The sequence below is a fragment of the Dreissena polymorpha genome, chromosome 1, assembly GCF_020536995.1.
Source record: "Dreissena polymorpha isolate Duluth1 chromosome 1, UMN_Dpol_1.0, whole genome shotgun sequence".
Taxonomy (NCBI): domain Eukaryota; kingdom Metazoa; phylum Mollusca; class Bivalvia; order Myida; family Dreissenidae; genus Dreissena; species Dreissena polymorpha.
The window spans coordinates 176,322,432-176,346,886 of NC_068355.1; the positions used below are offsets into that span (position 1 = coordinate 176,322,432).

The 24,455-nt window shown below is 35.9% G+C and overlaps 1 protein-coding gene and 1 long non-coding RNA gene across 2 annotated transcripts in view; one reads left to right on the top strand and one right to left on the bottom strand.

Annotated features, from left to right (window-relative positions):
- The window catches only part of LOC127864596 (uncharacterized), a 766,023-nt gene that overhangs the window by 446,485 nt on the left and 295,083 nt on the right, over positions 1-24,455 (top strand). The window lies entirely within an intron of this gene.
- Positions 1,755-23,465, bottom strand: LOC127862806 (uncharacterized). The gene is made up of 12 exons (XR_008040806.1): positions 23,444-23,465; positions 22,400-22,510; positions 22,203-22,268; positions 20,771-20,933; positions 17,084-17,886; positions 11,972-12,456; positions 10,538-10,664; positions 7,508-9,287; positions 6,344-6,553; positions 5,778-5,890; positions 4,566-4,775; positions 1,755-4,110 (listed from the first exon to the last, which is right to left on the bottom strand). It is a non-coding gene; the product is annotated as an uncharacterized LOC127862806 (long non-coding RNA).

Consider the following 24,455-nt stretch of genomic DNA (forward strand, 5'->3'; position numbering starts at 1 on the left):
TTTTTGACCTTTGAACTTGAAGGATGACCTTGAAGGATGACCTTGAACTTCACCACTCAAAATGTGCAGATTCATGAGAACGCCGCTTTGAATTTTATTTATTTATTTTTACCTTGAAGGATAACCTTGACCTTGAACTTCCGCCATTCAAAATGTGCAGCATTATGAGATACACATGCATGCCAAATATCAAGTTGCTATCTTCAATATTAAAAAAGTTATGGCCAATGTTAAAGTTTCGGATGGACAAACGCCATATATTTGACATTTGACCTTGAAGAATTACCTTCACCTTCACCTTCCAGAACTCAAAATGTTTAGCTCCATGAGATACAAATGCATGCAAAATATCAAGTTGCTATCTTCAATATTAAAAAAGTTATGGCCAATGTTAAAGTTTTCGGACGGACAGACACCATAAATTCGACATTTGACCTTGAAGGGTGACCTTGACCTTTCACCACTCAAAATGTTCAGCTTTATGAGATACACATGCATTCCAAATATCAAGTTGCTATCTTTAATATTGAAAAAGTTATGGCCAATGTTAAAGTTTTTGGACGGACAGACCCCATTAATTTGAAATTTGACCTTGAAGGATGACCTTGACCTTTCACCACTCAAAATGTGCAGCTGCATGAGATACACATGCATGTAAAATATCAAGTTGCTATCTTAAAAAGTGAAAAAGTTATGGCCAATGTTGAAGTTTTTTTCGGACGGACAGACAGACTGACTGACACTGACGGACAGTTCAACTCCTTTATGCCTCCCTACTGGGGGGGGGGCATAAAATGATTTTTTTGGGGTGGGGTGGGGGTATAGTGTGAGGGTGTGGTGGTCATGTATTAGATGATCTTTAATTTAAAAAAAAAATAATGGGGGGGGGGGGTTGAGGTGGGATTCAGGGGGGGGGATTCGGGGAAGGGGCCGTGGGGGATGGTTTGGACGGAGTCAATTGTGGTATGTCAGGTAAGAGTTGTTTTGTCAAAGTATCAATCGAATCTAATCATAAATAAAAAAGTTATGGCAATTTTAGCAAAATTTAATAATTTGACCATGAGAGTCAAGGTCATTCAAAGGTCAAGGTAAAATTAAACTTGCCAGGTACAGTACTCTCATGATAGCATGAAAGTATTTAAAGTTTTAAAGCAATAGCCTTGATACTTTAAAAGTAAAGTGGATCTAAACACAAAATGTAACCATATATTCAAAGTTACTAAGTCAAAAAAGGGCTATAATTCTGTAAAAATGACAACCAGAGTTATGCAACTTCTCCTTTACTGTCCCCTTATGATAGCTTGTGAGTGTTCCAAGTATGAAAGCATTATCTATGATACTTTAGGGGTAAAGTGGACCAAAACACAAAACTTAACCAAATTTTCAAGTATAAAGGGCCCTAAATTCCCTCAAAATGCCAGTCAGAGTTACATAACTTTGCCTGCACAGTCCCCTTACGATAGTTAGTAAGTGTTGCAAGTATGAAAGCAATGGCTTTGATACTTTATGAATAAAATGGACCTAAACACAAAACTTTTTTCAATTTTCTAAGTATAAAAACGGCACATAATTCTTTCAAAATGCAAGCCAAAATTATCTAACTTTGCCTACCCAGTCCCCTCATGATAGTAAGTAAGTGTACCAAGTTTGGATGCAATAGCATTGATACTTTATGAGAAAAGTGTTCCAAAACGCAAAACTAAACCGGACGCCGACGCCGACGCCAAGGTGATGACAATAGCTCATAATTTAAAAAAAAATAGATGAGCTAAAAAGGCAAACATTAGTGTTATCCATATGTCAATACTTTTCACATTTAATATAAGAACATATATTTGTGTTAGTGTTTATTCCACAAAATTATATTAGACTTTCACATAAGGCTGAGTAAAGTGTGAAATAATTTGTGATTCTGAAGGTATTTACTTGTTATGTTGAGTAGTAAACATAATTATTAACTTACAAAGGAGACATCTTTGAATTTGATTTTTAAGCAAATAATATTGCTCTCTAGTTTAACCAGAAGAGAGAAATGCAATTCTTGACAATTGTTAGCATATTACAACACTATCCATTAATTTGTAATTGACAGATATTTCAAATTACAAGATACTAATTTTTCTATAGATAATGTAAAACAAAATTAAATTTGTTTAAGTAGTTGTTCTCAATCTAAAGCATTTCAAATAACGAGGTGTTTCTATTGCCTCAAGTATATTTGTCTCTTCAGATTATGTTACTGTGCATTATTTTTAGAGTTTAATACATATATGAGCATTCACAGAAGCAATGTTTTTTATACATTGGTTTGTACAAATTAATGTAAACAGTGATTTTATCTTATAAAATGGCAACAAGAAATGAAAAATATACATTTAAAATAAAAATGTTTCACAGTTGCTCTTTGTATAAATGGCAAAATATACCTATACACTTTATACAATGGTCAAGAAATCTTGATTAAGTTACTCACTGATTAAAGAGGATACAATCTGGTTGTCTTCATGTGCATATACAAATATAAAGCATAATAAACTATTGCGTCCGATAACAAATTTGAACACTTATGAGCATGCAAGTCTATGATCTAACAACACAAATTAAAGGGGCCATTTCACGATTTGGTAAATTGACAAAATCAAAAAAGTTGTTTCAGATACGCAAATTTTCGTTGTACTTATGATATTTGTGAGGAAACAGACATACTGAACATTTAACGTGCTCTAAAATAGCCGTTACATGCATCTTTTACGAATAAAAAAACTGAAAGGTATGAAGTGTTGCAACGCGTAACAATTGAATAATTTGGAGAGTTGTGTTGTTGTCTCTATATTTTGTGAAACTACAAGGATTGCTTATATAAAGTATAAAATACATCAATGCTTGTATGAGCACGGATGGCCGAGTGGTCTAAGTGGTAGACATTTACTCCTGGACTCCAGGGGTCCTTGGTTCGAGCCTTAATGAGAGTTACTATTTTTTTTCATTTTTTGAATTTTATTCTTGATTTTTAATGGATATTTTAAGATTCAATGTTTACATTTATCAACATGAAGCATTTAATGACAAACTTCAATACATGTCAAAATCTGTGAAAAGGCCCCTTTAACATTCATAACTTTTGCCATTTGTCTTAAAACTCTAAAACAATTTTAATATTTATTTCTAATTCTCAGTTTCATTAAAATCAACAAAGTTCTGGTAGTAAATACAGAATCGATAATTTAGGTAGATCAAATAGTTTTGCCAAGAATCTATTTATATTACCATGAAATAGTATGCTATTATACAAATAAGTTTCATGATCGAATACTGACCCAAATGAGCAAAATGACTAGTATTGTTTTAAGAAAGATTGATAAAAAGAAAAAGCTCAAGCGTAAAACTTCTAAACCTTTCTTTACACTACTTTTATCTAGCTTATCTACATTACGGGTAAAAACAGGAAACTGAAACATGTTTTATAACATGAAAATACTCCAATATTTGTTTAATGTTGTCCAAGTTACCAGCCTCATTTAAACAGCTTTATCACGCTTTGAAAGTCTTTGATAAAAGTGTATTTCCCATTAATTTACTATTATCATGATCACAATATGTAGTGATATCATAATATAGACAAAGACATTGCATATACGTGCAATATGCGTGCTTTTAAAGTATTTTACATGCTAATAATATATTTAACAAAATAGTTCAACATAAAGACTGACAGCATAAAAATTCCCATAAAACATAAACTGTTGTTTTTGTATGAATATAACTTGGTTGGTCACATATAACATAAAACGTGAGCTATTGTGTTTTTTAATACAACTTGGCTGGCAACAAACAACATGTGGCTGTTGACGTGACTTTCTGGCTTTCAACTTGAATTGTTGTGATGTGTCATTCTGCCATTTCGATCTGAACACGGTCATTCATTTTCACCCGTCATAACATTCAAAGATTCAGAGTAAGTGTTGAACAAACCAGGTGGTATGTGAAGACTAGCACATCTAAAACAGTATTTATCTCTGAGCTTCTTAGGTTTGACTGGGGTCAATATGTTAACAATTGCTGCAACAGGCTGTGTTTCTGATTGGATGGTTTGATTTCTTCAAATTGCATCTGAAAAAAAAAAGACTCGTTACTGTAGATGTCAGTTTTTTATTTTATTTTTATACCGATGACAAATCAAGAACAAGCACAGCACTTGATTTAGAATGTTACAACTAATCTGATTTGAATCCATTGAGGCAATGATGGTCCTGAGACTATTTATAAATTAATGATAGATAATAAATAGTTTAAATGGTTTGCCATCATGCACCAACAATTTGCTTTTGTCTCAAAATTCCACTAATTTAAAAGACAAAGAACCAAAATACACAAGTAGGCAAGTTTACAGTATGGCAAATATCTTTGGTATAATCACACTAGAAGCAATACTTTTGAGTTTAGACTTGACATACAAATCCAACAGCTGGATGTACGTATGGACGGACAAATATACATCTACATGCACTCACACATCTCTGAACTTGGGAGCATGTAAAAAACATCGACACGACAAGAACACTCACCTGAAGTTTGTTCTGCAAGATCTGTACAGACGAAGGGTCCTGTACCTTGAATATACCAGAATCTTTAGATGATGACTGCTGCTGGTTCATGTGCTGTTATGATGTTCATAGACTGAGGGTTCCACACCATAGACATGCCAGAAACTCCAATGATGACTGTTGCTGGTTCAAATGCTTCAAAAACAAACCAACGCTTTGCTATCCAGGTTTCTGCAATTAAGTTGGTCACGTGTTAATTAAGACAACAATTGTTATGACTTTACTAGCATTTCATAAAAATTGTCATGTAACAAAATGCGGGTTCAACCCTGGCAACACACTTAATACTCTTTTAAAAAGCCATTAACTTTAAATAATAGAGCTTTGTCATAGATGTGGCGAACACTCCCACATGAAGAGCTGATGATAAGAATTTGAAATGCTGAATGTATAAAACGCACCCATGACCCTGCAACCTAGTTTTTGGCATGGCATGGCCCATGTTTGAACATTACCTAGAGATCATCTAGATTAAACTTCTGACCAAGTTTGTTGAAGAGCAGATGATAAGAACTTGAAATAGAGAGCGGACACCAAACTGAAGTGATACCATGCCCTAGGTTTACCCATATTCAAACTTGACCAAGACACCATCAAGATGCAACTTCTGACAAAGTTTGGTGAAGATTGGATGAAAACAACCTGAATTAGAGAGCGAACACTTAATACGGATCGACCGTCAGACCGACAGACAGACAAGTTCACTCCTATATACCCCCTAAACAAAAACATCACTGACCCCTCTTCGTAATTCAATGTTATTTTAAGAACCACGCTTACAGTTGATATGGAACATGATTTTGTAAAGAGTGAAAGAGTTAGATATGTTGGTACCTGCTGATAAATTGTTTGCTGTTGTTGTTTTTGTGGTTTTGAGTTTTAATATAACTCTATATGTTAAATTTAAAATGCAAATTTGAGGGTTTAACTTAAAACTTGTGCACTTTCTTCAAATTTCTTTATAAGATAAAGTAGTTTGTGGCTGAACCCTTAAACTAAGATTAGATAAACTGGTCAATTAATTGAAGAGCAGAAACCCCAGTTTGTATTGCAGGGTTTTACCTATTGGGTATTTGTGAAAGCTTTATTGCATCAAAAGGTTTAGGCTATTAGGACTGGGTCTCCTAAATGCTTTGCCACAGTGGCCCATTTTGCAATGGCAAGGTGACTTACCTATTGAGATGCAAAGTTTGATAATGTGAACATCGCTCACTGGGCTTGAACTTGTCAGTATAAGACCTCTGTGAACAGATAGAAAGACCTTAGGGCATCCCAGGAATGTGTCCCTTTAAACCAAATAATTTAATTGCATTCTGAAATGGCATCAATTATATAAGCAGTCAATCAATGTTGCTTGAGTAAAAAAATATTTAAGAAATAAATTATGTTTGAAGGATCTTGATACAAATGGGATGAAAACTAAACACTTGATACAAACATAGCCTTCTATGACTTGTACAGTTGATACAAACATTTTGTGTCCATCTGGAACCAATATTTAATAAGTTACGTGCAACACTAAAAAGGTGGGACGGACATAAGGAAGGATGAAAGGATGAGCCCTTTCAAGGCAATACCAATGGCGGCTATTATAAATATTTAACGCTTACATAAATGATTTGTTTAAGTTAGCAGCCAGGATAGAGTTATATCAATATTAAACACACCCAAACTGTTTATATTGAAATTTTGAGTGAAACACTGCACATTATAAATAATTAATTACATTACCAACCTACCTAATTGACGAGGATATCTTGGCCCCTGGCCAAGAAAGTATGAAGCCCCAGGTTCAGTGTGGCTCCACCCTGCGGGTAGGACTAGTGGAGCATTGGCCCCAAGGTCCTGGGCCAGGAAGTGTCACTGGGCCCTGGGCCCAGCTAACCAGACAGCCTGTTGTTCAGCTAGGTACCGATCTATGATTGCATGGGTTCCTGTAGGAACAGGCTCTAAAAACAAAATCCAGAAATTTAAATAAATATTGAAAATAAATGAAGAAAATAATTTTGAAATGAGCTGAAGGCTTTTACATAATTATTTTTTTAAAATTAAATATAATTTAACAACTCTATTAAAGCAGATTTTTCTGCAACGATAAACTTTTGGTTCAGGGGCTGAATTTCGGTCGAAAATATACAAAACTTAATGCCCTGACCTTCTATGATTAAAATTGATATCAGATCAAGTGCTATTTGCATTTTATTTACTAAGTGTGATCAATTTAAAAGCACATAATTCCCATTTGATGCTAGGAACTTTTCAGGCACATAAAATACTGATGTTAAGTGTAGTATACGAGCCTCATTCTGGGAAAATAGGGCTTAATGTATGTGCAGTCTGCACAGGCTAATCTGGGATGACACTTTTATAGGGCTTAATGTATGTGCAGTCTGCACAGGCTAATATGGGATGACACTTTAATAGGACTTAATGTATGTGCAGTCTGCACAGGCTAATCTGGGATGACACTTTAATAGGACTTAATGTATGTGCAGTCTGCACAGGCTAATCTGGGATGACACTTTAATAGGACTTAATGTATGTGCAGTCTGCACAGGCTAATCTGGGATGACACTTATAGGACTTAATGCATGTGCAGTCTGCACAGGCTAATCTGGGATGACACTTTAATAGGGCTTAGTGTATGTGCAGTCTGCACAGGCTTATCTGAGATGACACTTTAATAGGACTTAATGTATGTGCAGTCTGCACAGGCTAATATGGGATGACACTTTAATATGACTTAATGTATGTGCAGTCTGCACAGGCAAATTGGAATGACACTTTAAAAGGACTTAATGTATGTGCAGTCTGCACAAGCTAATCTGGGATGACACTTAAATAGGACTTAATGTATGTGCAGTCTGCACAGTATAATATGGGATGACACTTTAAGCACATACATGAAACCCCATATCCCAGATGAAGGCTCTTATACTAATTGTTGTTCTTGTTGCTGCTTCTGCTGCGACCAGGCCAAAGACAGAGATGAAGCCCCGACGCCAAATTGCCATCCCAAAGCCGGAAATTCCTGACAACAACTGTTGTTGAATTGCGTCAATCGCAGACAGCTAATCTGGAGTAAGGCTCATATTATTGGAAAGCAACATATCCAGGTCAGTCACATTAACAGACGAGTCACGCAGAGCCTGCTCTCTGTTGGATCAGATCGTTTCAGTTCGAGCGACTCGTTCGGAACAATGTGTCGATGCCAAGTTACGCTGTTGGAAGCGTTGATGTAGCCAACTTGGGAGATGTTTATAAGAGGCTTTCTACATGTAGGCTGATGCAAGACAAAGTGAATTTCTTTACTTAGTTGTTGTACTTGTGCCCAAACTAGGTCAGAATTGTCTTGGACTTTCACTTAAACGACGTTTGTTTTGTTGTCTAATAATGTTTGCTAAAAAGGAAATGACAAGCAAACTTAACCCTAATTTTTTTAGTGACAAATGAATATGCACTGTAACAAATTACTTTACACGCCTGTTTTTTTAATGCCAAACATTTCATCTATTATTGATATTAAGGATATCGTAATTAGAACTCAGAATAGCAACGTATCAATATGTTACGAGCACAAACTTTTAATTGAAATTTTGGTGTTTTAAACCGCAAAACATTCATGGTAAAGTACACTGTGTTGCAAGGTGTGATATTGCAAAGGGCTGAGTTTGAGTTTTGATAAACTTCAGGTTGAGAGTTGAAAGGATTACTGGACCACACAACACAACTGCTGTCATTTTTCAAAGTCTTCTTTTGCATCGCTTCAATGCGAGGACCTTTGGGCTCTGAGTGGGAAGTGCTCATAACAAAACCAGACGTGTTCACTCTTAGCAACTTGTTAACAATAATAGTCAAAATTCCATCTGATGCACACCCCATGGATGTATTGTGCTCTGGGTGTTCACAACCAAGTCATCACTGCATTTTTATGTCAGCATGGATGTATCGTGCTCTGGGTATTCACAACCAAGTCATTACTGCCTTTCTCTGTCAGCATGGATGTATCGTGCTCGATGTGTTCACAACCAAGTCATTACTGCCATTCTGAGTCAGCATGGATTTATCATGCTCTGGGTATTCACAACCAAGTCATTACTGCCTTTCTTTGTCAGTAACATTGCCAAAAGTCTATTATGATATTTTGGCGGCCACTGCGAGGACAATCTTGGGCAGTCTGTAACCCTACTGTCGTCCAAACTATCAGCAGCAGAAGTATCCTACTAGGAGAGCTTACGATTGTATTGTTCCTTGATTTTCTCCTGTTCAATTTCTGTTTGTCCCATAAAGATTGGAACAAGTTATTGAACTTTTTATTCTTCATGATATTCGTTGTGATGTCCAACAGCAACAACTGACTGTTAGCGTTACCATAACTACTGCTATAACTTTTCGTGTCTGTAAAACTCGTCCCTCTCAGGCCCACGCGGAACTCTAGCTTAACAAAACTACCCAGGCTTATGTGTTGACAACTTGACGTTGGCATTGCGTTTGTTCAGAACAGAATCATGCTCAGAATTTCCTGCAGAACGGAGTTGTTCAATGATGCTGACTTTTTGAGTCAGGAGGTCAAGGGGGAGGAGTTAGAAGTCTGGGGAGGGGAAGGGTCGTTCTGGACTGGGGCTCCTGCAGGCGGGACTTGTGCGGTTGCTGGGCCAACTCGATATCAATGCTGGTGCTCTGCTGAAAACAACAACAACACAGTGGGTGATAGGAACTTGTAACAAATTATATTATAATCTGTAACAAACTATGCCTCTTGACAGGTTTTGAAGGTTTTCAACAACATGAATTTCTAATCTTGCATTTTATTGGTTCCTTGTTCTTAATAGCATGAAAATAAATACAATTAAGTCATTTTGTATTAAAACAAGAAAAGTGTTGGCTAATGCTATACTTATCTGTACATTTATATCTATTGTCTTTACTCCATTTTCAGAGATGTATTTTCATAAGCCAATATGCGGATCACTAATGTTAGAAAATGTCGACCCAGATTAGCATGTGAAATTCACATAAGTTAATAAGGGAGGGTACTGACTAGACTGGATTTTCATAAAGAGGATTATTTGTTCAATGAAAAATACCTTTAAGAGGAAAGTGTTGTCCATGATTAGCCTGTGTGGACTGCACAGGCTAATCTGTGACAACAATTTAAGCACATGCATTAGGCCCCATTTTTCCACATCACAGCTTATTCATCTATTAGCCAATTTTTTGCTGCATAACAAAAAGAAGGAAAACCATCTGGTTAAACATTTAATATTTTTTTATTGTTCTTATTCTATTAATCAGGTCTACGCTGCTGACCAAGGACTTTTTTCCAGACGCTAGGCATAAATGGGTTAATAGTCCTTGTAAATTTAACTTAAATGGGAAATTTGTTAGCTTTTGGGGCAATACTGTGAATTCTTTTTGTCAGCAAAGTAAGAAAATAGATATGTTTACAAGCACCTGCGGAAACATGTAAACTTCCTCACTCCACTGAAAACAATAATTGACTGTCTTACCCCAAAAGCAAACAAATGTTCCTTTTTTAATATTCTCAATAATGGCATCAGTTATATTAGAAGTCAATCAATGTTGTTTGATTAAAAATATATTTAAGAAATAAAGTATGTTTGATGGATCTTGATACAAATGAGATATAAACTAAACACTTGATACAAACATTATATGTCCCTTTGGGACTTAAATAAGGATGAAAGGAAGGACAGGGAGAATTACAGACAAGGACAAATTTGTATGCTCCCACTCCCACCAAGCAATACAAATGGCAGCTATTATAAATAGTTTACAATTACATAAATGATTTGTTTTAGTTAGCAGTAAGAATAGAGTTTTATTAATATTAAACACACACAAACTATTTTCATTGACATTTGGAGTAAAACACTACACATTATACATGGTATATTACATTTCAAACATACCTTATTGACGAGGTAGCCTTGGCGCCTGGCCAAGAAAGTATGGAGCCCCGGATTCAGAGTGGCTTCATCCTGTGGGTAGTACTATTTGAGCATTTGTCCAAAGGTCCTGGACCAAGAGGAACAGGCTCTTAAAACAAAATGCAGGAATTAAATTAAATATTGAAAATAAATGAAGAAAATAATTTTTAAATGTGCTGAATGCATTTAAATATTTTTTTACTCAAATTAAAGAGAATTCAACAATTCGATTTAAGCAGATATTTTAATTATGCAAGGAGAAACTTTTGGTTCAGGGTTTGAATTTTGGCCCAAAAATAGACAAAACTATGTTCTGACCTTTTATGACTAAAACTGATATCAGATCAACTTTTATTTATTATTTATTTTCCAAGAGGTCAGTCGCAATAAGGAACAAGTCACGCAACGCCTGCTCTCATAGAGTTTCACATTTAAAGTTGCTTGACTCATGTTAAACTTGGTACCAAGTTTAACATGAGTCAAGCAACTTTAAATGTGAAACTCTACAACTTTAAATGTAAAACATTTTCTAACTTTAAAGTTTAAGATTATCAACTGTATGGCATATGATAAGAATCAATAGATATGAGTTTAATACTGTCAGTGTATGAGTACTTGATCATACACGTTGTTTTCTATGGATTAGACAGAAATGCAGAAATACAGATGGACGTCTATGGTTAATTCAGTATACGATACTCTATCTTGCTAACAGGGCCTTCATAAATTTACGTGTTAATATTGCATATTCTGCTTAAAACTATTCGCTGTAAGTGATGTTGAATCTATACTACCATAATTAATCTAAGTTTTCAGACAGTTAAACAAAATAAAAATGAATGTTTGTCCAAAAATGTTGATACCAAACATATTCCAAAACTGCAGGTGTCCGAAAATATAGAAACAAAAAATAATGTGGCGAAAATTTAGAGAAACTTAAAATATCGCATGGACGATCAGATAATATAATGCAATATATAAAGCGACCTATGTATCAATGACAACATAATTGTTTAATACCACGCCAAAGCTATGCTACCTTAACCCTTAACCTTGAATGACATAGAACAAAAAGTAAAAACATTAAACATACTGCTTAAACTTCATACGATATCAGTTAAAAGGCTGTTCGGTGTAGACATTTTCCATTACAGGTAAACACAGTTATATACCAATTCACGCAAAATGTAAAAACGGGACACAATGCATGTGGCTAGTGTTGTCCCAGATTAGCCTGTGCAGTCTGTACATCTAATCAGTTATGACATTATCTGCTTTTATGTGATTTTTAGTTTAAAGGTTTATTCACAAAGTGTTGTCTCTGATTTGCCTGAGCAAACTTCACATGCTTTTTTTGGGACAACACTATCCTCATGCATTAAGCCCTGTTTTCCCAGAATGAGTCTGAAATACTACCTGTTGTTGTTAATGCTGCGGCTGCCATTAATGGAATACAGACAGAGATGGTGCAAGTCCAGATGCCAAAGTCAACAAACCCAAAACCTGGCATGTCAGTAAACAGGTGCTGCTAAATGGCAATCACAGACTGCTCCTTGGGCGTCAGGTTCACATTATTTCAGAGCAACATATCGAGGTCATTCACAATTACAGAAAGTCACTTAATGCCTGCTCTATCTGCTGTATAATGACAAATCTTTTTCACTTCAGCAACTCGTCTGGAACAAGTTGTCCATGTCCAGCATTGAATGGGACAAAAGTCGGACTCATCAAGGCTCTGGTGTTTGAAGCCAACATTGGAGAAGATGTGGCATGCTAGGCTGATGCAAGACCTCTTGCTACTTAATTTCTTGAGCGAGTTGTAGTATTTGTTAAAGAAGGGGGTGCGAATTGCCATCAACATTTACTTCAACGATATTTGTCTTGTTGGCTAATACTGTTTGCTGAAAAGAAAAACTTAACATGTGAGATAAAACAACTTCAAATGTGAGACTGCATAACTTTTAAAGGGGCCGTCCAACAGATTGGTACATTGACATCATTAAAAAAAGTTGTTTCAGATTCACAAATTTTCGTTTTTTATGATATTTTTGAGGAAATAGTAATACTGACAATTAACAATGCTTTTAAATTTCCATTATATGCATCTTTTGACAATTTGAAGACAAATTATAAAGCGTCGTGCGACGTGAAACGGTTGAATAATTTGGAAAGTTCTGTAACAGTTGTTGTAGTTATATTTTGGGAAACTAAAAGGATTGCTTATATAGGTAAAAATACATCCGCTCTAAGCATGAACATGGATGGTCGAGTGGTTTAGGCGGGAGACTTTTAACTCCAGGACTCCAGGGGTCAGTTGTTCGAGCCCTGTTGAGGGTTATTTTTGTTTTGCCCCAGCACTATAGTGGAGGACATATTGTCTTTGCCCTGTCTGTTGGTCTGTCTGTTGGTCTGTTGGTTTGCTCCAACTTTAACATTTGCCATAACTTTTGCAATATTAAAGATAGCAACTTCATATTTGGCCTGCATGTGTATCAAATGGAGCTGCACATTTTGAGTTGTAAAAGATCAAGGTCAAGGTCATCCTTCAAGGTCAAAGGTCAAATCTATATTGGTCAAAATCGCTCATTTAATGTCACTTTTGCAATATTGAAGCTTAGCAACTTGAAAATTGACATGCATGTGTATCTCATTGAGCTGCACATTTTGAGTGGTGAAAGGTCAAGGTCATCCTTCAAGGTCAAAGGTCATATATATGGGGACATGTTTTCCTTTTTTTAAAGTTGTATTCTTGTGTGTTTTTTCTGGAGATATTTGGGTCAAATGTTTAAATTTATCAACATAAAGCATTAAAGGACATGCTTAATTCAATACATGCCAAAATCTGTTGGATGACCCCTTTAATATGAGTATGAGCAATACAACTTTAAATGTGACACTACACAACTTAAAATGTGAGACTGTACACCTTTAAAAGTGAACATATACAACTTTACATTTGAGACTATACAACTTTAAATGTGTGACTATACAAATTAAAATATAACACTGTACACCTTTTAAGGTGAACATATACAACTTTACATTAGAGACTTTACAACTTTAAATGTGTGACTATACACATTAAAATGTTACACTGTACACCTTTACAGGTGAAACCATACAACTTAAAATGTGAAACTATACAACGTTAAATGTGAGACTTTTTTCAACTTTAAATGTGGGACTATACAACTGTAAAGCATATCTTCAGAAACAAATAGATGTGAGTTGAATACTGTAAGTGTATGAGTATTGGATCACACACGTTTGGCTATGGATTAGAAACAGATACAGTAATACAGATGGACGTCTATGGTTAATTCAGTGTACCACATTTTTTCTTGCTAAAGGGGACTTTTATAATATTAATAGTTATTATTGCCTATTATCAGCCTATTCTGGTTAAAACTATGCAATGTAAGTGATATTGAATAGATACAACATGCAGTTATACAGTGTGTCTACATTATATGGCATCTTTTTGTAGGACACACCTTAGATTTGAAGTTTCACTTCTAGTGTTGAAATTGTGTGCATTAGGATATTAAAGCAACACAGCACCATTGTTTCTGGCAAACATCTGGGCTCTGATTTAAATAATAATCAAATCCAATTACAATACAAAAGCTGTATTGAAAACATTGACTTCACTAAGGTACAATAGTAATGATTAGCGCTAATTGTTTACAACTGTATGATCCGTTGTGTGTTTTTCAGGTGTTGCAGGGAAGCGGCGGATCTGGATCAAAGACAAGAACGCTTTATGATCGACAACTGACTGATATAGATTCTGCATTATTATTACAAAGAAATTAAAAACGTATTAATGTGTGTTTGATTGTTTGCGCTTACCCACATTTACTATTATCTAATGTTTGTGTATCAATTCAAATTTGATTAATTTATTGACATTATTGTCTGATATACATGTACATGCAGTTAAACTTTCTGTCATAAATTGCCAGAATAAAAAAAAAGATGTAATTATATTCCATTAAAGGATATATAATAATATTAGAAAAATGGTATGTAACCAGTCAGTCCCACCAATCAGCTTAATTCATAACAATAAACTTGTTAATTGCATGCAGTAATAAGGGCCAGTTACTACGGGGACCTATAACACAAAAAACTCATTCACCTGATAACAAGAGCTGTCACAATAGGAAGACTTATGCCCCCTATAAACGCTTGATAGAAGTTATGAGCTTTTTTCAAAACCTAAACGCAGATTTTGAACCTAAACGCGGACCCTGAGTTCAAGGTCAAGGTCACAGGGGTCAAAATTTGTGTGCGTATGGATAGGCCTTGAACATAGACACATGCATACCAAATATGAAGGTTATATCTCAAGGGACGCATTTTTCGAAACCTTAACGCAGATTTCAAAACCTAAACGCGGACCCTAAGTTCAAGGTCAAGGTCACAGGGGTAAAAATTTGTGTGCATATGGAAAGGCCTTTTCTATATACACATGCATACCAAATATGAAGGTTATATCTCAAGGGACATCGAAGTTATGAGCATTTTTCGAAACCTAAACGCAGATTTCCAAACCTAAACGCGGACCCTAAGTTCAAGGTCAAGGTCACAGGGGTAAATTATTTTCTGCGAATGGAAAGGCCTTGTCAATATACACATGCATACCAAATATGAAGGTTATATCTCAAGGAACATAGAAGTAATGAGCATTTTTCAAAACCTTGATGCAGATTTCGAAACCTAAACGCGAACCCTAAGTTCAAGGTCAAGGTCACAGGGGTAAAAAATGTTGTGTGTATGGAAGGCCTTGTCCATATACACATGCACAATAAAATATGAAGGTTATATGTCAAGGGACATAGAAGTTATAAGCATTTTTCGGAACCTAAACGCATATTTCGTAAGCTAAACGCAGACCCTATGTTCAAGGTCAAGGTCACAGGGGTAAAATTTTTTGTGCGTATGGAAAGGCCTTGTCCATATACACATGCATACCAAATATGTAGGTTATATCTCAAGGGACATAGAAGTTATGAGCTTTTTTCGAAACCTAAACGCGAAATGTGACAGACAGACAGACATACGGACAGACAAACGGACAGTCTGATCACTATATGCCCCCTTTTCTTTGAAAGGGGACATAGAAAGTCTTCTTTTTGTAAGTTTTACCAAGTGCCAATTAAATAATCGACAAGTATTTTTTATTTTTTATTCTTGTTACAATGCAACATGAAAAGACCTTGTTTAAATTGATTGTCATTAATAACACCAAAACAGTTATGCTCTAGAAGACACCAATTAATACCAGTAAGCGTTTCCTGTGCCAATAAAACTAGTGTAAAATGCACGCCATCATCTACAATTGCACCGATAATTGGGAAGCAAGACGCCTATCACTAGATTTAAGGTGGAATTCAAACAAGAAGTTATGAGCATTTTTCAAAACCTAAACGCAGATTTGAAACCTAAACACGGACCCGAAGTTGAAGGTCAAGGTCACAGGGGTTAACAATTGTGCACGTATGAAAAGGCCTTGTCTATATACACAGTGATACCAAATATGAAGGTTATATCTCAAGGGACATTGCAGTTATGAACATCATTCGAAACCTAAACGCAGATTTCGAAACCTAAGCGGACCCTAAGTTCAAGGTCAAGGTCATAGGGGTCAAAATTTGTGTTCGTTTGGAAAGGCCTTGTCCATATACACATGCATACCAAATATGAAGGTTATATCTCAAGGGACATAGAAGTTATGAGCATTTTTGGAAACCTTAACGCAGATTTCGAAACCTAAACGCGGACCCTAAGTTCAAGGTCAAGGTCACAGGGGTAAAAATTTGTGTGCGTATGGAAAGGCTTTGTCCATATACACATGCATACCAAATATGAAGGTTATATCTCAAGGGACATAGAAATAATGAGCATTTTTCGAAACCTAAACCCACAGTGTGACGGAAAGACGGACACACAGACAGACGGACAGTCCGATCACTATATGCCCCCATTTCTTCGAAAGAAAAGAAATAAAAGACTAGTAAATTTATATGTGCTAAACATGGTCTACCTCCTGCAAGTTATTCTCTCAAGGGTTTTCCCATTTTTCCCACCGCAATTTATCGCGGAAATGTACTACCAACAAATCGGGTATGGACTGAAACAATTTTCTTTATATTTTTAATCATAAATTATTAAATTGAAATGCTGATGAATAGTCATTTTTCTTCAACACACAATTTCGAACTGACGAAAATTAAATGGTTTCACAGTTTGTTTTTTTTTAAATAATTTTTTTTTATAACATCTTTAACTTCAAAATAGTAATAAAACTTAGTGAAATAACTATGAAGCCAGTTATTCTTCTAAAAGACTTAGACATGTGCTAGAACTAGGGGCTAGCTCTGTGAAAAGTGTCCTTTGTCATGGCAAACCGCCAATTGGGAACTTTAGCAAGTAATTATGTTAAAATATAGACGTTTTGAGATTAGGAATGGGACTGAATAATCAGCCCCAATTTTCAAAATAAATAAAACTGTTAGGTCTCACCTGAGGCTCAAGAAGGTGAGACGAAGTGCTGGCCTCGCTGATATTGCTGAGGGCCTAGTTAGAGTTCTACCTAATGTCGGGTTGAAAGTCAAAGGGCATACTGGACCACACAACAAAACTGCTGTCATTTTTCAACGCTTTATCTAGTGTCTATTCAATGCGAGGCCGTTTTGTCTTGGAGTGTGTTGTGATCGTAACAAACCCTGATGGGTGCACCTTAAGCACCTTGTAAACGATGATGTGCAGAATTTACGCCTGAACCACACCCGATGTATTAATCATGCTATGAGTGTTCATAACAAAGTTTTTTTTGTCAGCAACTGCGTAAAAAGCACTTTCACTTTGAACATTTTGGACGCATTAGAGGACAAATCAGGATGGTCCATTATGCTACAACTATTGAAATCAGAAGTAGCCCCTGTGGATAGCTTATGCTTCGAATTTTAACTCTTCTTCAACTGTTTCTTGATTTTCTCCCATAATTCGCTGTTGCTCTGTTAGTCCCACAAAGCATGGAACAAGTTATCCAACTTTTTATTCTTCGGCACTGGAACTTAACAAACTACTCAGGCTCGAGTGCAGATCGATCAACACGGAGATGACAGTTGTTGAGAACAGCTTGTGAAAACTCAACATGCTCAGATATTCCAGCAGACCGGTATTGTTCAACGACGCTATGGGGCAGGAGATCAAAGGGGAGGACCTATGGGTCGGGAGGAGGGGAAGGGTTGTCCTGGACTGAGGCTCCTGGGGTCCGACTGTTGCCATTGCCATGTCAACTCGATAACAATGCTCATGCTCACCTGAAAACAACAGCACCATGGGTGATATGAAACAGTTAAGAGCACCGCCTTGCGGGTGCAGACCGCTCATCTATTTTTCTTTTTAAAGGAGAAGGGACCTATCTCAATACTCCAATCAACAAATTGGAGGGGTTGGGAGGAGAGCGGTGTATAGTCTGGGAGTGTGGTCATTCATTACATTATCTTCCAAAAATATGAAATAAAAATGGGGGGGTCGGGGGTATAGTTTGAGGGTGTGGTCATTTAAAAGATGATCTTTCAAAAAATAAAATAAAAATAAAAATTACCTTTTTTTTTGGGAGGGGGGATTGTGGGGGGGCGGGCATGGGGGATGGTTTGGGTGGAGTCTATTGTAGTATGTCAGGTAAGAGTTGTTTTGTAAAAGTATCAATCAAATCTGATCACAAATAACGAAGTCATGGCAATTTTAGCAAAATTTAATTATTTGACTTTGAGAGTTGACCCTCATGATAGTATGGAAGTATTTGAAGTTTGAAAGCAATAGCCTTGATACTTTACAAGTAAAGTGGATGTAAACACAAAATTTAACCATATATTTAAAGTTGCTAAGTCAAAAAAGTACCATAATTCCGTCAAAATGACAACAAGAGTTATGCAGCTTGTCCTGTACAGTCACCTTATGATAGTTTGCGAGTGTTCCAAGTCTAAAAGCGATAGCTATGATACTTTAGGAATAAAGTGGACCAAAACACAATTCTTAACGAAATTTTCAATTTGCTGAGTATAAAGGGGCATAATTCTGTCAAAATGCCTGTCAGAGTTACATAACTTTGCCTGCACAGTCCCCTTATGATAGTTAGTAAGTGTCGCAAGTATGAAAGCAATAGCTTTGATTCTATAGGAATAAAGTGGACCTAAACACAAAACTTAACCAAATTATCAATTTTCTAAGTATAAAAGGGGCACATAATCCTGGCAAAATGCACGCCAGAGATATCTACCTTTGCCTGCCCAGTCCCTTCATGAAAGTAAGTAAGTGTACCAAGTTTGAATGCAATAGCTATGATACTTAAGGAATAAAATGGACCTTAACACAAAACTTAACCAAATTTTCAATTTTCTAAGTATAAAAAGGGCACATAATTCTATCAAAATGTACGCCAGTGTTATATTACTTTGCCTGCCCAGTCCCCACATGATAGTAAGTGTACCAAGTTTAAATGCAATAGCTTTGATACTTGATGAGAAAAGTGGACCTAAACACAAAACTTAACAGGACGCCGACACCGACGCCAAGGTGATTGACATTAGCTCATCATTTGAAAAAAAAGACAAGCTAACAAAAAGGTTCATATAACACTCTATAACAAACTATGCCTCTTAATTGGATTGGATGTGAAGGTTTTCAACTGATACATTTCATTCTCATCAATTTTAAATCAGGCATTTCATTGGTTCCTTGTCCAAACAAGAAACCGTCGGAGACGGGTGATGCTCACCAAAGGTTTTTTGGTATATTCAGATAAAAGGAAACGTCTTGAGGGGCATAACTTTGGACAAAATAATACGATGGATGGTTTAGCAACTTAAAAATTTAAAAGGGCCATAAATCTCTTAATAAATCATCTTACCAGAACCCACAAATAACATGGGCATCTCCTCAAGGTAGTTAAGCTTCCCATAAAGCTTCATTGAATTCCTGAGTCAGTAGTTGGGGAGAAATAGCCCGGACATGAATTGCACTATATATACAGTTTATAAAAAATTTCAAAGGGCCATAACTCTGTGAAAAATCTTCCGACAAGAACCGGCTGATAATATGCACATCTCCTCTTGGTAGTAAAGATTCCCATAAAGTTTCATTGAATTCCAGATTTTAGTTGCTGACAATTAGCCCGGACAAGATCTGACCATAACCCGCTGATAATATGCACAACTGCTCTTGGTAGCAAAGCTTCCCATAAAGTTTCATTGAATTCCGGTCAATAGTTGCTGAGAAATAGACCGGACAAAAATTGTGCACGGATGGACAGACGGACGGACGGATGAAGCGGCGACTATGTGCTCCCCCCCCAAAATAAATGTTGGGGGAGCATACAAAGCATGACAATTTATTCAATCAAACCATTTCGTATTAAATCATTAAAAGTGTTGGTCAATGTTATATTAAACTGTAAATTTATAATAACGTTTTTTTTCTCAACTTGAAGAGATGTTATTTCGTAAACCAATATGCAGTTCATTAATATTAATTGTTGTCGTCTCAGATAAGCATGTCAAGTCCACATAAGCTAATCAGGTAGGACACTTTCCCACTAGACTGGAGTTTTATAAAAAGGGCAATTCCTTTCAACGAAAAATACCTTTGTAGAGGAAAGCGTTGTCCCTATTAGTCTGAGCACTGCGCAGACGAATATGGAATAACAATTCGAGAACATGCATTAAGCCCCAATTTCCCACAGCACGACTCATTTATTTGTGTTTGCCAGTTCTGTCCTGCATAACAACACAAATATTATGGAAAATGTAATGTTTTCTTATGGTACTTATTCAATTAATCACTTAGCTTTTAAAATGCCCTAAAGGTGTTTTATTTTAGATACATGTTTCAATAGACAAACATTTAAAAGTAAATCAACAAACAGTGGCAGACATAATTAGAAGGCAACTAAAAGGCAACAACTCACTGCTTGTGCAGATCTACAGTTATATCCCTTGTTAGTGTCAGCTTCATAACCTTAATAGCAACAAGGGCAACAACTCACTGCTTGTGCAGATCTACAGTTATATCCCTTGTTAGTGTCAGCTTCATAAACTTAATAACAACAAGGGCAACAACTCATTGTTGGTGCAGATCAAAAGTTCTCTCCCTTGTTAATGTCAGCTAAATTAATTAAACAGTAACTTCAGGTAAACAACTCACTGCTGTTGCAGATCTTCAGTTCTCTCCCTTCCAAGTGTCAGCTAAAATGTCTTTCATGATGTGATCTTAAGACATGGAACGACCGCATCATCCCCCCTCATCACTGGACTGTGATACGGCTGAGCCTTTTCATCAGACAGTCATCTTCTGTGCTGAGCAGTTGCTGTAATGTGGAGGAAACCAATATGAAAAATATGTTTTTGTCACTGTGACCTTGACCTTTGACCTAGTGTTTGTAATGCTTTATTTTATTTATTTTTTCGTTTCTTAGTCAGGTGTATTCCTTAGTTTTAATACAATCTTAATATTTATTGCTGAATATTATAATTAGTAAAAAATTGCCATTCTACTAATCTGTGAACAAGTCCTAATACATGAATAGGTTCTCTTCATACATTTTTTATTGTACATACATTATTGCATTTTTTTCAAATAAATTTCGACTTAAGAACTCGAGCCTTGTTCTGGGAAAATTGGGCTTAATTCATGTGCATAAAGTGTCGTCCCATATAAGCCTGTGCTGTCCTCACAGGCTAACCTGGGACGACAATTTCAGCTAAGATTTCATTTTTGTTTAGAAGAAATTTCCTTTAAACAAAAATTCCTCAAAAGCAGAAAATATTGTCCCTGAATTAATTTGAATGCATCAAGCCCCCTTTTCACAGAACAATGCTTAATTTGAATTCCATTTTGAAATTCTCTGTTACTCAGGTTTGGAAAGCCCCGATCTGAAGAAGGGTTTGCGTTATGGATCTTCAAGTAAAATAAGTCATTTTACCTTTTGTGAAATCGTATCAGTATTGTCCAATTCATCTTTATTATTCTTAATACGGAGGTACACAGTCAAATCATTATTTTAATTGGGACATTATTGTGTATTGATTGTAAGGCTTTACAGATCCACAAATTTAACACAAACACACTGACACAAATTCCTCATTTATTTGTCCAAACTGAGCAATCCACGCTTAACTACTGTGTCCACGAAAGTCTTTTCAACCAGGAAATTTCATGCAGACAAATATGAATGGTTTACAGTTTACAAACAATTAAAAAGGATAGTTTACCTTATGTAAATTCATACTGTTCTTTTCCACCTCATCTGTTTTGCATTCATAATACATAGGAAATAAACAAGCATGCCTTTTCCTTGTACATTTATGGGCAAGTGAAACGGACCCATACGAATAGCGTTTTTCTTTTTTTAATAAGTGCCTTATGATTAATATATCTCAATTATATTTCAATTAAATCTAGAAAAGTATATTACTATCATACTATGATTTTATTTTCATAATTTAAAGTATTAGAAAGAGTTATATTATATTAGTTTTGCTGAAATCAATGAACTTTTCGCACAAAAAATGTCAAAATCGCATTTTTTTCCTAAAGTAGCCAAGAAAAGGCCTTTCAATTAAAACGTCTATTTTACCTTCTGCGTACTCAGGTCATTCTTGTCCACCACATCCTCATCATTGTTGTCCTGACTCAGCAGCCACTGGAAAAGCAGAATAGATTGATGTATTTATTGTATTTATATTTAGGACTCAGACATATTTATATAAATGTAATAAAAAATAAATAACAAATGTTCAACAACATAAAATACGACAAATTAATAAATCCTACATTTAACAAGGTCTGTTCGTAAAACATGCATGCCCCGATATGGGCTGTCAGTTGCGGTGGCAGCCATCATGTGAATACATTTTTTGGCACTGTAACCTTTAACCTAGTGACCTGAAAATCAATAGGGGTCATCTGCAAGTCATGATCAATGTACCTATGAAAATTCATGATCCTAGGCGTTAGCTTTCTTGAGTTATCATCCGGAAACCATTTTACTTTGTCAAGTCACCTTGACCTTTGACCTAGTGACCTGAAACTCAATAGGGGTCATCTGCGAGTCATGATCAATGTACCTATGAAGTTTCATGATCCTAGGCATAAGCGTTCTTGAGTTATCATCCGGAAACCATTTTTCTAAGTTGAGTCACCGTGACCTTGACCTTTGACCTAGTGACCTGAAAATCAATAGGGGTCATCTGCAAGTCATGATCAATGTACCTATTAAGTTTCATGATCCTAGACCTAAGCGTTCTTGAGTTATCATCCGGAAACCATCTGGTGGACGGACGGACATACGCACATATGTGCAAAACAATGTACCCCCTCTTCTTCGAAAGGGGGCATAAAAAGTGTTACCTATCTGTAAATATTGCGAAAAGTATTAATATATACTACTCGAAAGATTACTTAAACAATTTCATATTTTATAAATGAAAGTATTCATCCATTTACATTTCTTACATGGCATGGTATTTATAGAAATGAAAGTCTAAAAATAGCCCTAGTTGCTATGTACATGTGCATCTATATGTTAAAATTTCATGTGAAATGCTTTGTTGTTTCATGGAAAGTTTACAAGAACTAAAATTTAGGACCATAATGACAAAAACGTTATGACAACATAACATAATATGCATTAGATCTTATGTTCCAACAAAAACATTCACATTGTATAATCAGATAACAATATGTGCACATAAATTATTTGTATCTTTAACTACACACACAATGTTGTATTGCAACATCACACACTACTATGTTTATATGCTTACCAACACATTGTCATTGAAATACTAATCACTAATTACAACAACTAATACATACATGTACACACTATTCCACTCTGAACACCAGTATGTTGTCGTCCACCAACAGTCCCACAATGATGGATGATGTTTTGCTGCTGTAGCAGACTGACCGTGGGTTCCACACTCCATCCTCCTGAGTAGCCAGCGTTGCCAGCTTACTCTCTCCCTCCCAGCCCACCTGTAGTACATTGGCGGACCAGCATCCGCAGACCAGCACCTGGCCTGCAGGGGTCACATGTAGACCACGTGGGTTACGTAGTGCTGGGTCTGTGTATGTAGCCAGGAGTGTGCCATCCCTGGCCAGGGTGAGAAGCCTGGCCTGCTTGTAGCTGGTGATGTACAGCCTGTCTCCTGTGGGACTCACAGCACACCTGTCTACTGCAAAACAGAGTAACATCAAGATATTGAATTACTGTAAATGTTAAATAATCTTATTAAACATACTGCAGTGATATTGTATTACGCATATGTTGCTATAAAGAGGCCTTTACACATCTAAAATATATGCATACATTTCAATGATTCAATAGCTACGAGTGACAATTAACTTCAGTAGCAGAGCTACAGTATTGTGTTAACGTTTGACATGTTTAATTGCGACTGGTGAGTTAGATATAAATTGAAGCAAAACAATTACACAGATGGAAACAATTACACATACAAAAACAATTGCACAGTTCAATCAACATGTTTATACCATGTTACTATGTGCAGCATGAATATATTTCCCACACATGTATACATATGATAACTATGTTCTGAAATGAGTGAAATTGACCAAAGCAGACATTATTCATGTGCCGTGTTACATCGTTATTTGTGTTCTTCAAGTGTTTATAACAAGAAAAATAATATTCAAAACAAAAGTTATTGAAACTTTTCTAGCTAGTTTGTTACCAAACCAATTTCAACAGCAAAATGTTTAAATTACTGTACTACTATAATTACAATATAATTAATACATACATTTGAACGCTTCATAAAAGAATACAACCACAAGAGTACCTTTGTTATATGGTGTTATGAAA